The sequence below is a fragment of the Heterocephalus glaber genome, unplaced genomic scaffold (genome assembly GCF_053883595.1).
Source record: "Heterocephalus glaber isolate CG9 unplaced genomic scaffold, H.glaber_assembly_v1.0 deba00001720, whole genome shotgun sequence".
In the NCBI taxonomy this organism is placed as follows: Eukaryota; Metazoa; Chordata; class Mammalia; order Rodentia; family Bathyergidae; genus Heterocephalus; species Heterocephalus glaber.
The window spans coordinates 6,067,710-6,081,662 of NW_028258433.1; the positions used below are offsets into that span (position 1 = coordinate 6,067,710).

At 35.7% G+C, this 13,953-nt stretch overlaps 1 pseudogene; it reads left to right on the top strand.

The window, feature by feature from the left end:
• Positions 1-10,953, top strand: part of LOC101722458 (EH domain-binding protein 1 pseudogene) — a 30,629-nt pseudogene extending 19,676 nt beyond the window's left edge.
• The last annotated feature ends 3,000 nt before the right edge of the window (positions 10,954-13,953 follow it).

Genomic DNA, 13,953 nt, shown 5'->3' on the forward strand with positions numbered 1-13,953 from the left:
TGGAGATAGTGCAAACATAACAATACAGATAAAAAGAAAACACAGTTGTAAAGTTCATATTTTGGTAGGATGGCTGAATAAAATATGCATGTATGGTTAAATTTGATTTTCAGATAAGTAATGAAAAAATGTATTAGCATAAATGTGTATATACATATACTAAAACATTTGTTGTTTTTCTGGTTTGAAAGCTGGAGGTAATACAAAAGAATGACTGATAATGAGCACATAAGCTCTTTGAGAGGGGCTTGAGAAAAATAACCTAAAATTGGGACACAGTGCTTCCATAACTATAAATTTACTAAAGCATTGAATTTTTCACTTAAAATATATAAAATGTGCAGTATATAAATTATACCTAAAAACAGCTAAAAATGGCCTGTTTAATTTTTAGATGACTCCGAGCTAGTTTTTTATTTTATGAATGACTTGTATCTTTCTTATGGTGTGATGAGCAAATGCAGTGATAAAACAGGGACTTTTTTAAGTGCACACACATGGAAGGTAGTTTAACAATATTTCTTTTATTAATTGCAGTGTGCATATTTCATGATTGTATTTGTCTATTAAAGTTATTTCACCTGTAATAAACTCTTGTTGGATAGTCTTTTCTGCACTTTCTTCAATGAGAAAACTAGATAGCAGATATGACTAGCTTAATGTCACATCATGACATGGATAAGGCCATCCACCAATAGTTTTCTGACTCATAACAGTGATATTCCAAAGTACCATGTACTATTAATGGAAAAAATAGTTACCATCATTCTTTTTCTCTCATGAACAGATGGAAATAAAAGCACCAAGGTAAGGTTGTGTCAAAATGACTGGAAAATTTTTCTATGATAGTCTTTATTCCTTTCCTTCAATCGTTCTACAGTTAACTATTGCAAGTTGACTTCATTTCAAGCACTGTGCTGGAGATAGTGTTGACAATCATGATAGACACTGTTGCTGTTTTCACAGAGCTTCGGAGTCTTCAAAAAATTTATTTCTTCTTTTTCTTTTGCTATTTGATATACATTACTTCTTACTTCTATACATATGTTTATTGGCTTAATGTATAAGACAGAAGATATTTTGAAAAAAAGTTAGTGTGCTATCTCATCCATTGTTCCCCACAAATCCCGGTAACTGATGAATACTTAATTCTCAATTATCTAAGAATTATCAGTTATTGTTGAATAGGCAACCACAACATATAGACCCTGCCGATATCTTAAATTTAAATATACAGAGTACTATTATTTTACTATTATAAAAGTTAATATCTTTTCAACATATCTGGTTAAAAATAACCCCCAAACTTTGTGGAGTTGGAGAAGTGCTTTGTCAAGGGAATATTCAGTTTTATTCTACATGACTCAGTGGAGAGAATCAGAAACAACAGCTCTCTGCAGGTCCCAAACAGTTATTTAACATTATTGGAGTGGCAGCTCAACTTGATAGCTGATGCAATACAAAGCTAAAAGATCCCAAATAGCAACTGACAAAACAATTACTATAATTAACCTACATGAGACATGGTGAAATCAATTTCCTGAATAAACTGAAAATTTCCCCCCAAGTAAGAATTTATTATAATTATTATTTTTATTGCTACTCTTAGTGTATCTAGTAGTTAATGGTGTTACCATGGAGCTTAAAATCAACCAGTGACATTGATTGGCATGAAGATGAATGTCGCTAATAAGGTACATACTGAAAGAATGCTTCCCTTGGAGATATCTGACTGGGACCAAAGCTATCATTTTTATGTTTTAAAGTGTTCTATAAATTTAAAGACTTCCTAAATATTAAGTTTGTTCTCCTAAAATATACTTACTTTTAAACATTTTTTACCTCAAAGGTTGAAGGCATGTTGGAATTTTCATACATTTGTATCACCCAGGATGAGGCTTCTCTATAGAAATGGAGCAATCAGTTGACTCTGAGGTGCCTTGGAATCCACATCTCAGATTTCTTATTCTTTACTGTTGTGAAATATGCAAATTTTCTTCCTTTGTGATAAAAGAGACCCTGAAAAAAACTCAACTACTAGTATTCACAATGCACATAAAAATGAAGTGAAGAAATTATATTTAAAATTTGTATTTTGTGCAAAAACTGGAACTTTCTTGAATCTGGTAACTCAGCTCTATTGCAACAAGTGTCCACTAATCATACTGTATGATTGCAAGAACAAAAAATATTTATTTTAAGGGCAGAACTTATTTAAATGCTATATAAATAACTTCATTGCTATATGATTGGTCATTTCAATATCTATAATATTTCATCCTGCATTGTGCAATAGTGATATTTACATATTTGGGTTATTAAATATATTCTTTATGAATGTCATGACCCCACTATTTTATAATTATGTAATTAGTTTAACTCTTGTTTTATTTTCCCCATACATGTTTGCTTAAATAAACATATTGGGGAAAAGGTCTTAAAATGTTTCTCAATAGGAAAGTATCAAGACATGTATCACCAAGATGATGAACTGAGTTAGTGAACTGAGTTATTTTGAGAATATAAAGAAGAAATGCAAAGTCTACTGCAATATGTTTTATTTTTGATGAAACACTGTCAACTTAAAATTTGTATGCTTTGGAAAATTTTTCCCAAAAAATAACGCACTATTGCTCAACAGTCCTTCATATATTTTTGTGTTCTGCCCTCTTGTACAGAGAATGAGAACCTCTTGGAAGTGGTTGTGCCTATTCATATATCTTGGTGGAGAAGAAGAAATCTTCAAGGAAACTAAGATTGTTAAAGGAATTCTGAGGTCTGGCATAGTGGTGTATGGCTATAATCTTAGCAATCAGGAAGCTGAGCCAGGAGGTTCACTGTGAGTTTGAGGCCAGCGTGGGCTACATTGTGAATTCAAGGCCAATCAGGACTACATAGCGAGACCTTGTCAAGAAAGAAAGAAAGAAAGAAAGAAAGAAAGAAAGAAAGAGAGAGAGAGAGAGAAAGAATCTCTGTTTTAGTTTCCAGGGGACACTAAAACCAAATACTAAAGTTGGGTGCCTTGAAATAGCGGAATGTACGCCCTCACTGTTTTGAAAATTGCTGGTCTAAAATCAAAGTATCAACAGGGTTATCATGGTGTATATCATGAATCTGGTAAAGAATTCTTCCTTGCACCTCAAGCATCTGGTGTTTAACTTGGATTGTGGATGTGTTCCTCTAATCCTATGACCATCTTCTGCCTGTGTAGGTTCATTTTGTCATCTCTGTGCATGGCTGTATCCAAATGTTCCATTTTTATGAAACATCAGTCATAGCATGTGAGGGGCCACCATAATGACCACATCTTAACATAGATTTTCAAAGATCTGTAGCAATGTTGGGAACTTGGCACCATGTGTGGCGGCTCTATAGAGAGCCTCAGAACATCCTTCCTTCCATAGAGACACAGATTCAACAACACATAGATCAATTCCTTTTGTGAAAAAATCCAGAAACTAGGTTTCTGTGACTACAAATGTTGCCACACTGAAGCTGGTAAGAATATTTGAGGCACACTTTCACCATAGTCCCCTGAACATAGAACCATATTATTGGAAAAAATTCCCATTTCTCAACTTATCTGTGGGGAGGGAAAAGAAAAACTGGACCACACAGTTTTTGGAGGGTAGCCACTTGAGGGTCTAGCTTTTGTTCGACCTGTTTTGGAGAACTAAGATGTCCTGACATACACTCTAGATGCCTGGAGACACTTGAGAACAAAAGAACTGGGCAACATGCTGCTACTACAGTACAGCAGACAGACATCAGAGGACATCAGGACTACAATCTCCTGAAAAGAAAAGGAAACAAACAGGAGCCGGGGATTTAGTTCAGTGGTTCTGCCACCTGCCTCGCAAGCACAAGGTCCTGAGTATGATCCAGGGTACCAAAAAAAAAAAAAAAAAGAAAGAAAGAAAGAAAAAGAGAAAGAAAAAGAAAAGAAAAGAAAAGAAAAAGAAACAAGCACATCTCTCTAATTAAGTGTCTACATGCACAGTATAAGTCCAGAAAAGATGTGTCCACAGAAAAGGACTGAGAGACCCCTATAATGTCTAGCATGGCTGATTGGTGAAGGTTTCTTCTCAAATGGATGCCTAAAAAAGGAATTAGGAATATGAAAATATTGAGGGAAATGATCAACTCAAAAGAATAAAACAGTTCTCCAGAGACCAATACTATAGAAATATAGGTATATTAGTTATCTGACAAAGCATTCAAAACAACCACCATAAAGATGCTCATTGAGCCCCCCAAAATGATGCATGAGCCAATTGACAATTTCATCAAAAAAGCCTCACAAAATATAAAAAAGACCAAACAAAACTTTTTGGAGCTAAAGAATGAAACAACTGAATTGAAATATTTACTACAGGGGTTCAACAGCAAACCCGAGCAAGCAGAAGAAAGAATAAGTGAACTTGAACATATTATTGTAAATTAACCACTGAGAAGATTGAAAAGAAAAAAGAATGACAAGAAGTGAAGGCAGGCTAAGGACCTATGAGACACTATTAAGTGAACCAACATAACTGCTTGTAATTTAGAAGAATGATAGAAAGTGGTAGAAAGCTTATTTAATGAAACAATGGCTAAATGGCTAAACCTGGAGAAGGAAATAGAAATTTATATTTAAGAAACCCAAAGAATCTCAAGTGAGATAAATCCAAAAGAGTCCACAAGGAGATATCATGATCAAATTGTCTGAAGTGAAGACGGTGAATTTTACAAGCAGCAAGATGTTCACACAAAAACAGAACCCCCATATGAGTAGCAGTGTTTTTTTGCAATCCAATGAATTTCTTCTATTGGATTTCTTACAGTTCAGAAGGCAGTACAATATATTAAAAGTTCTGAAAGAAAAAAAATACAACCTCCCAAATAAGAATACTACCTCCCCAGAAAACTATCCCTGGTTGGTGTCTCTGTTAAATGCTGTGGTCGCTGGTCATCGACAAGCCACATCGCGACCACCACACGGCGATTCTGTCTGTGGGGTTCAACTGTGTGTCATTCCGAAGCCCTTTGGAAGTGACTGCTTGGTTCCTAAGTAATAAAATTGATCATGGTGAAAACAAACAACAACAACAACAACAACAAAAAAAAATGAAGGAGAGATCAGGACTGGGGATGTAGCTCAGTGGCGCTGTGCCTTGCTGGCAAGCACAGGGTCCTGAGTACCTGGGGAAAAAAAAAACAAATGAAGGAGACATAAAGTCTTCCACAAATAAACAATGACTGAGCAAGTTCATACCCTCTAGATCTACCTTACAAGAAATGTTAAAGGAAAGCCTTTGAACTGAAATAAAAAGGTACTAAACAGCAGCCTGAAAGCATATGAAAATATAAAGCTCACTAACGAAGGTATATACGTAGACAAATACAGAACACTAATATTCAAAAGGTGCTTAAGTCTTTTAATTCTGGTATATAAGTGAACAAAAGTGTAAAAAATTGTATTAGTCACTTCTGCCTCACTGGGACAAAATATCCAACTCACAACTTAAGGAGGAGAAGTTTATTTTTGTCCATGGTTACAGAGGGTTTAGTCTGTGGTTAGCTGGCTCCAAGGCAGTATGGCATGGTGGAAGAATGCTGCTCAACCTGTGGCAGTCAAAAAGCAGGGGTAGGGGCAGGGACAAGAATACACCTTTCCAGATCACAACCCCAGTGACCTGCCTCCTCTGACCAGGCTCACTTCCCACAGCACATTCAGATTAATCCTCTGATGAATACAGCACCTCCTTGATCCAATGGATCACCTTCCAAAAGCCCCTCCTCTGAACACATGAGACGTTAGGGGATATTTTACATCTACATCACAACAAAAACTATAACTATAAAAATATGATATTTGGTAAGCAATGTAAAAAGATGTAATTTGTGACACGAGTAATATAAAGTATAAGGGAAGGACAAAAATTATAGTTTTGTATGCTATTAAAATTAAACTGTTATTAGCTTATGAGAAGTAAAGAGCAGAAAAAATTAGAAAATTCACAAACATGTGGAAATTAAAAACAAATTTTTCTATAACCAATCGGACAGAGAATAAAAGAAAACCTAAAAAAATCCCAAGACAGAGCACAAAAATAATACACCAAACTTGTGTAACAGTAAAAACAGTACTAAGAAGGAATTTTAAACTAATATCTGCATTAAAAAAGGAGAAAGAGCTCAAATAAATAACCTAAGTATGTACTTTAAGAAACTAGAAAAAGAATGAACTAAGCCCAAAGTTAGCAGTAAGGTACCATGGTTTTGAGTGTTTGAGTCTCCTCAGAATTTGTAAACACCAATACAATGGTGTTTAGAGACAGGGCCTTTGGGAGGTCATGAGGGCAGAGAACAAGATTCTTGCCTTGGTTAAAAAAGACTCAGAGAAATGCCTGTTATGTGATGATGCAGTGCGAAGACACATAGGAACCAGGAATTAAACTTTTATCAGACACTAAATCTGCTGGCATCTTGATCTTGGGTTCTCAACCTCTGGAATTATAAGAAATACATTTCTATTGTTTATAAGCTTTTTATTCCCTACCATTTGGTTATAGCAACCCAAAGTAACTGAAAGAGAAGAAAATGATAAAGATGAGACCAGAAATAAATACAATTGAGAACAGAAAAATTTTAAACATCAATAAAAGAGAGGGTTTTTTTGACCATTTCATGTGAATGAGTTGGATAACCTAAAAGAAACTGCTACATTCTTAGGAACATACAACCTATTAAGTCTTAATATGAAGAAATAAAAAATATGAACAGACTCATAATTATTAAGAAGAGTGAATCAGTAATCAGAGACCTCCCCAAAAGGAAAAGTTCGACACTAGATGGCTTCAAGTGATGAGTTCTGCCAAATATTTAAAGACAAATTAATACCCAAATGTCTCAAGCTCTTGCAAATAAATTTAACAGAGGAAATACTTCCAAAAATTTTATTAGGCCAGAATTACTCTGATATAAAACCAGTAAAAGGCACTTCATAAAATCCATAGGCCAATATCTTTGATGAATATAGATGAAAAAAAATCCCCAGTAAAATATTAGTAAACCAAGTTCAATAATACATTAAAAGAATCATACACCATGGCCAAGTTGGATTAACTGTGGGATATATAAATGGTTCAACATAAAAATATCAATCAATGTGGGATTAGCAGAATCAAGAATAAAAATTACATGGTTATATCAATTAGATAAAATGAATTTGGGAACATTCAACGTTCTTTCATGATAAAAAGTTAACAAACTAGGAATAGAAGGAAATTATCTCAGTATAATAAAGACTATATGTGAAAAACACATAGTTAACACTATATTCACCAGTGAAAAACTGAAAACATTTCCTTCAGTCTTCTGACTCTTTCAACATAATCAGAGAAATCAGCCCATGGAAAAAAGACAAAAAGCATCCAAATTAGGGAAATAAGAAGTGAATTGTCTCTGTAAATGACATGATCTTATATGTAGAAAGCTTGGAAGACTTAAAAAAGGTGTTACAGTTAAAAGTGTTTAGTAGGTTAATGCTTTACTAGTGTTTCAAGTCAGGAATTAAGGTAATTGCTTATCACTTTCTCTATCATGTGCTGGTTCTCAACCAAGGGTACACATTAGAATGACCTATGCAATTTTAAAAACTTTGCACACCAGGCCAATTAAATCAGATTCTCCAGGGCTAGAAGGCAACCAGATAAACTGGTGGTGGTTTGGACGAGAAGAAGCCGAAGGAAGTTTTCTAAGGCTCACAGCTGGCAACCTAGAATAAAAAATCCATATCATGGTGTTGTTGTATGGCCTGTTCTTGAAAACACTGAAATCACTGTAATGCTATTTAAGGATCCTCATGCAGAGGAATTTGAAGATAAAGAATGGATATTTGTCATAGAAAATGAGTCCCCTTCTGGTCGAAGGAAAACTCTTGCTACAAGTAGCATCAATATGAAACAGTATGCAATCCCTATGCCAACTCAGACTGATGTCAAGTTAAAATTCAAGCCATTGTCTGAAAAAGTTGTATCTGCTACTCTCCAGTTTTCGTTATCTTGCATTTTCCTTAGGGAAGAAAAAGCCACGGATGAAGACATGCAAAGTTTGGCTAGTTTGATGAGTATGAAACAGGCTGACATTGGCAGTTTAGATGACTTTGAAGAAGATAATGAAGATGATGATGAGAACAGAGTGAACCAAGAGGAAAAGGCAGCAAAACTTACAGAGCTTATCAGCAAACTTAACTTTTTGGATGAAGCAGAAAAAGACTTGGCCACTGTGAATTCAAATCCATTTGATGAGCCTGATGTACCAGAATTAAATCCATTTGGAGATCCTGACTTAGAAGTGACTACAAGTCTCTGAATCCTCAAGATATTAAAGAGAACAACAGAAAGGCTTACGATGGATTTGCCAGCATAGGAATTTCCCAGTTATTGGAACCTTCGGGTATGGTTTTACTAGAAAATCCTGACAAACTGACTGTTATGACTTATTCTGTATCAAATAAGGGGACATTTCAGTGGCCAAGAACTAAACGTTGTTCAGATAGAGGAAAATAGCAGTAAATGCACATATAAAGTGGGAAACTATGAAACAGATACAAACAGTTCTGTTGATCAAGAAAATTTCTATTCAGAGCTTAGTGACCTGAAGTGGGAGCCTGAACTGCAACAGCCTACCAGTGGAGCAGTAGACTTCTTATCATCGCAGGATGACTCTGATTTGTAAATGATAGTAGGGTTGGAGAGTCAGAAAGTGAGCATCAGCTCCTGATGATCACCTTAGTTCAAGCATAGCTTCTCCTTACTGTCACAGGACTAAAAGTCACACAGAACCTCAAAAGTCCCAGCAGAGCTCTGGAAGAACTTCAGGATCCGATGATCCTGGAATATGTTCCAATACAGAGTCAATCCAAGCACAGGTTTTGTTAAGCAAGAAGAGAGTATTGAAAGCTGAGACTTTAGAATTAAGTGACTTATATGTGAGTGATAAAAAGAAGGAAGAGTCTCCATTCTGTATTTGTGAGGAGACAGAACAGCAAAAGCTTCAGATTTTAAACAGTAGTGATTTGGAGGAAGGAAAATTAGAGAATTCCAAACCCTTAGAATGCAGATCAGATGCTGAATCACCTATCGAAAAAACACGTTTATCTTGTACTTCTAAACCCGGATGCTCATACAGTAGAGATGCAGACCTTGCAAAGAAAAAACATACTTCTTTAAGGCAGATGGAGTCTGATCCAGATGCTGATAGAACCACTTTAAATCATGCAGATCATTCTGCCCAAATAGTCCAGCATCGAATGTTATCCAGGCAAGAAGAACTTAAAGAAAGGGCAAGAGTTCTACTTGAGCAGGCAAGAGGAAATGCAGTATTAAAGGCAGGGAATAAGCAGAATACCAACACAGCCACACCCCTCAGCAACAGGAAGATAAGTGATGAGCAAGAGGAACAGTGAAGTTGGCAGCTGAGAGAGCAAGCTCATCAGCTAATAGCAGAAGCTCGATCTGGAGTGAAGATGTCAGAACTTCCAGGCTATGGTGAAACGGCTGCAGAAAAGTTGAAAGAAAGGTCAAAGGCATCTGGAGAACAAAATAGTAAATCGATGGACTTGAAGCTGAAGAAATTCCTAGAAGCTCAGCCACAGGTGGCACTCTCTGGTACTGCCCAGAAAGCTATAGCAGAGAGCTCAGAGCAAGACATTAAGAACGGCACAGAAGATCTACGGACTGAATGGTTACAGAAAGCAAAGAAGGTTTTAGAAATCCTGTTGTGTTCAGCAAGGATTCTACAGTCAGAAAAACTCAACTTCAGTCTTTCAGTCAATATGTTGAGAATAGACCAGAGATGAAAAGGCAGAGATCAATACAAGTAGATACAAAGAAGGGAAATGTGGAGAAGGCAGCAATAACTGAAACTCAGAGGAAGCCATCAGAAGATGAAGTGCTTGATAAAGGGTTCAAAGACACCAGTCAGTATGTTGTAGGAGAATTGGCAGTACTAGACAATGAGCAAAAGCAAATTGACACCTGTGCCACGCTGGTGGAGAACCGCCTTCGCTATGTCATGGACACAGGAAGGAACGAAAAAGAAGGGGGAGGAAGAGGGGGAGGGGGAAGAGGAAGCTATGATGCAAGAATGGTTTATGTTAGTTAATAAGAAAAATGCCTTAATAAGGACAATGAACCGACTCTCTCTTCTGGAAAAAGAACATGATTTAGAAAGACGGTACGAGCTGTTGAACCGGGAATTGCGGGCAATTCTAGCCATTGAAGACTGGCAGAAGATGGAGGCCCAGAAGCGACCTGAGCAGCTCCTGCTGGATGAGCTGGTGGCCCTGGTAAACAAGAACGACGTGCTCGTCAGGGACCTGGATGCACAGGAGAAGCAGGCCGAAGAAGAAGATGAGCATTTGGAGCGAACTCTGGAGCAAAACAAAGGCAAGAAAGAGCAGAAGTGGGTTCTTTAGTAGCATTAGACCGGAATCTTTCCCAACATTTTAGAGTCTTGAGGCTCCAGAAACAGACTCTTTGATTTTAAACTTCTGACATTTACTCGGCTGAATTGTACTTCTGTACCACCACCACCACTTTTCCTCCCTCTTTTCCAGATAATATACAGAACTCCAAAAGTAGTTTTAAGGATTTTTTAATGAGTTAATCATTTTTTGAAATCATGTGAAATAGTTTTGCACAGATACCTTTTGAGTGATTGGTATTGGAGGCTTTCAAGAAATTGTTTAAAAAAATCACTTCCTACATTTTCCCTCAGATGGGAGGAAAATTTAAAACATTTTGTTTTTGTTCTTGTTAATAGCATAATGACAATGGGAGGGGGGCAATGAAGGGATAAGAAAAATGGTATGAACGATTTTTTTCCAGTCCTGCCATATGTAACAGTCTGTTACCTAAATCATATTTAGATCATATTCAATCTTCTTATTAAATTGTGTTCTATTTACCAGTGGGGTTTTCTGCAGTTATTTTGCATTTTGCTATAAGGATAATAGACTTTCTCTCTGCTTTCCTTAGAGGATAGCTCTTTAAGGTAGCCTTAGACGACAGGTCCTGTGATTTGAAGGTGAGCTGTGAGGATGAGACTAATTGACCTGCAGTGGTTTACAAAAAGTGGTTTATCATCTGAGAATGCAACATCTTTTTCTCTGGATAATTATTTATTACATCTTGCTTGATCTCTATATTTTGGTGGGTCTCAACATTGGCTCAAGAATGCTGTTAATATTTATTCTGTATTGATAAGTGTGTCTTGCCACTATGAATAAATATCCCAAGTAATATTTTCTTCTCTAGCATAGCACTGTCACTTTTTTTGTGAAAATGGTTATCTGTTTATTTATTGCAATCCTGAGTCATATATAAACTTTCAATAAAAGCAAAAACTTTCTCACCTTAAAAAAAGTGTTTAGTAAAATTATAAGAAACAAAATCAGCATGCAAAAATCAATTGACTTTCTATACTAATAATAATACAAAAAGGAATTTGAGAAATATTCCCATTGCTAACATTATTGAAAGGAATTATTTAGAGATAAACTTAACCAAAGAGTCAAGACTTGCACCAACCAAAAATTTATGTACTAAAAGCAATAAAACAGCATCAAAAAAATTAAAGATACACATGCACAATGCAATGTGTGTTCAGGAATTTGAAGATTGATATTATTAATTATTATTAAATGCCTATATTATTCAAAGTGTTCTATATATTCTGTAAAATCACTATAAAAATCCCAATAGCAGTTTTAAAGAAATAACAAAGAACACTAATATTCATATACAACCAGAAATTACCACCCAACCTAAAACAATCTTGAGGAAGACAAAGCTGGAAGCCTCACATTTCCCAATTTCAAAACATATCACAATAATCAAAGTTACAATAATCAAGATAATGGCACTAACATGAAGAGAGACACACAGTACAATGGGATAGAATACAGAGCCCAGAAGTAAACCCGCACAAATATATTCAACTGATCCTCAACAAGAAAATCCACAATGGTACAAGGCCAGTCTCTTCCAAAAGTTGTGTTAGTGGTCATGAATTTCTTCAGGTGTTCTTTGCCATGGAAATATCTTGTTTCTCCATCAATTTTGAAAGATAAATTTGTGGTATACATTAATCTAGGTTGGAGATTGTTTTCTCTTAGGGCTTGAAATACTTCACTTCAAACTCTCCTTGTCTTAAAAGTTTGTGTTGAGAAGTCTGCTGTGATTCGGATGGGTTTTCCTTTATAGGTGATTTGTTTCTTCTCTCTAACAGCTTAATATTCTTTACTTGTGCTGAATTTCTTGAATATTGTATATTATATTCCTTGGTGTAGTGTTTTTCTGGTCAAGACAAATTAGAGTTCTACATGCCTTACTTATCTGTATGTCAAATTCTTTTACCATATTTGGAAAGTTTTGTGCTGTTACTTCATGAACAGGTTTTTTAGGCCTTTATTAAGCTATTTTCTGAGTTTTCATTGATTCTGCTTAATCTTATAATTTTCTTCTTTTCATCATCTGGCAGCTGTTGGATTGATTTTTGATGGTCCCTTGGTATTTTTTAAGAAGTCTTTCATTTGTTACTCACTAACAACAACCCTGTCTTCTAGATCTGATAGTCTGTCTTCACATTGGTTGATTCTGCTCTATATAAGTTCAATAGAAATTTTAATCTCCAGGATATCTGTTTGACTCTGTTTTATAGAATCCACTTCTTTCTTATGTTGGGCATTCATGGTTTCCATCACTTTCTTAAGCTCCTCTATTTTTTTTCATCTGTATCTGTTTTAGATTCACTAACCATGTCCTTCATTATGGTCATCACCTCTGTAGTTATCTGTGTAATTATTTCTGATTTGTTTTCTTCTTAGTGACTTATTCAGCTCTTTTGTCGCTTCCATTGCTACCATTTCAGAAAGTTCAGCTGGGTGGCTTTTGATTTCTTCAGCCTCAATGTCCCCTGGATTTGCCTTGGCCTTGAGCAAGCTGGACATCTGGGATTTCATCTTGCTTCCGTGTTTTCTCATTTTATATTTTTAAATTTGTTTTCTGTATTGATGCTTGTAAATTGCTTATGTTAGGTAGCTTTATTACTAGTATCAGGACCATTTTTAGGAAATGACTACTTTTCAGAGATGTCTTCTAGGGATAGCTAGATTTTGGCTTTTGAGTTTGTCCCAAGATCCTGCCTCTTCAATATATTAAGGATGAGAGGTTGTTGCCTATTTAGCCTAAGCCCAGTTCTTTGGTACTGGACTATGGTATTGTTTATGACCTTGAGACAATTTCCATATTGGCATACAAGGAATAACAACTGGTCACAACAACTATGTCACTTTGGTAAAGTAGTACAGTCAGTAATAATAATAGCATCAACAGTCTAGAAAATTACAAACTGTGATAACTGTTAATTTGCCACCTTTAACTATAGGAACAAGATTTATAATTATATAACAAAATCTAAAACAAACCAGGAAATTTTATAGAGTAAATATTCCCTCAATAGAGCAATTTTACCCTCAGTGGAGAAAATTTAAAAGGAATAAGAGGAAAAAATAGAGAAATAGAAGAAGAGAAAGAGATTACAAGCAAGGACAAAGGACGATTACTCAAGCTTCAGGAAACTGGTAAAGAAGACAGCAGGGAAAGAAAGAAGGAAAAAACAAAAACAAGAACAAAACTAAACTAAAAACAATGTTCACACTCATGAAAAAAACAAAAACAAACAAGAAAAATACCAAAGCAAAGAAAAAGAATAGGCGAGAGAGAGAGAGAGAGAGAGAGAGATTTCTCTGTGATTTCAAGCCTGTGGTTATCTTCTGAGGTCTACAGTTTTGTGGTAGTATCCAATTCAGGGTGTATCTCTGCTTTACTGATAGACAAAGGAGGCAGACAGAGTCTAGATCCATGCTGGATAATCCCAGCAAGCCTGCAGTAGAATTAGGGGAGG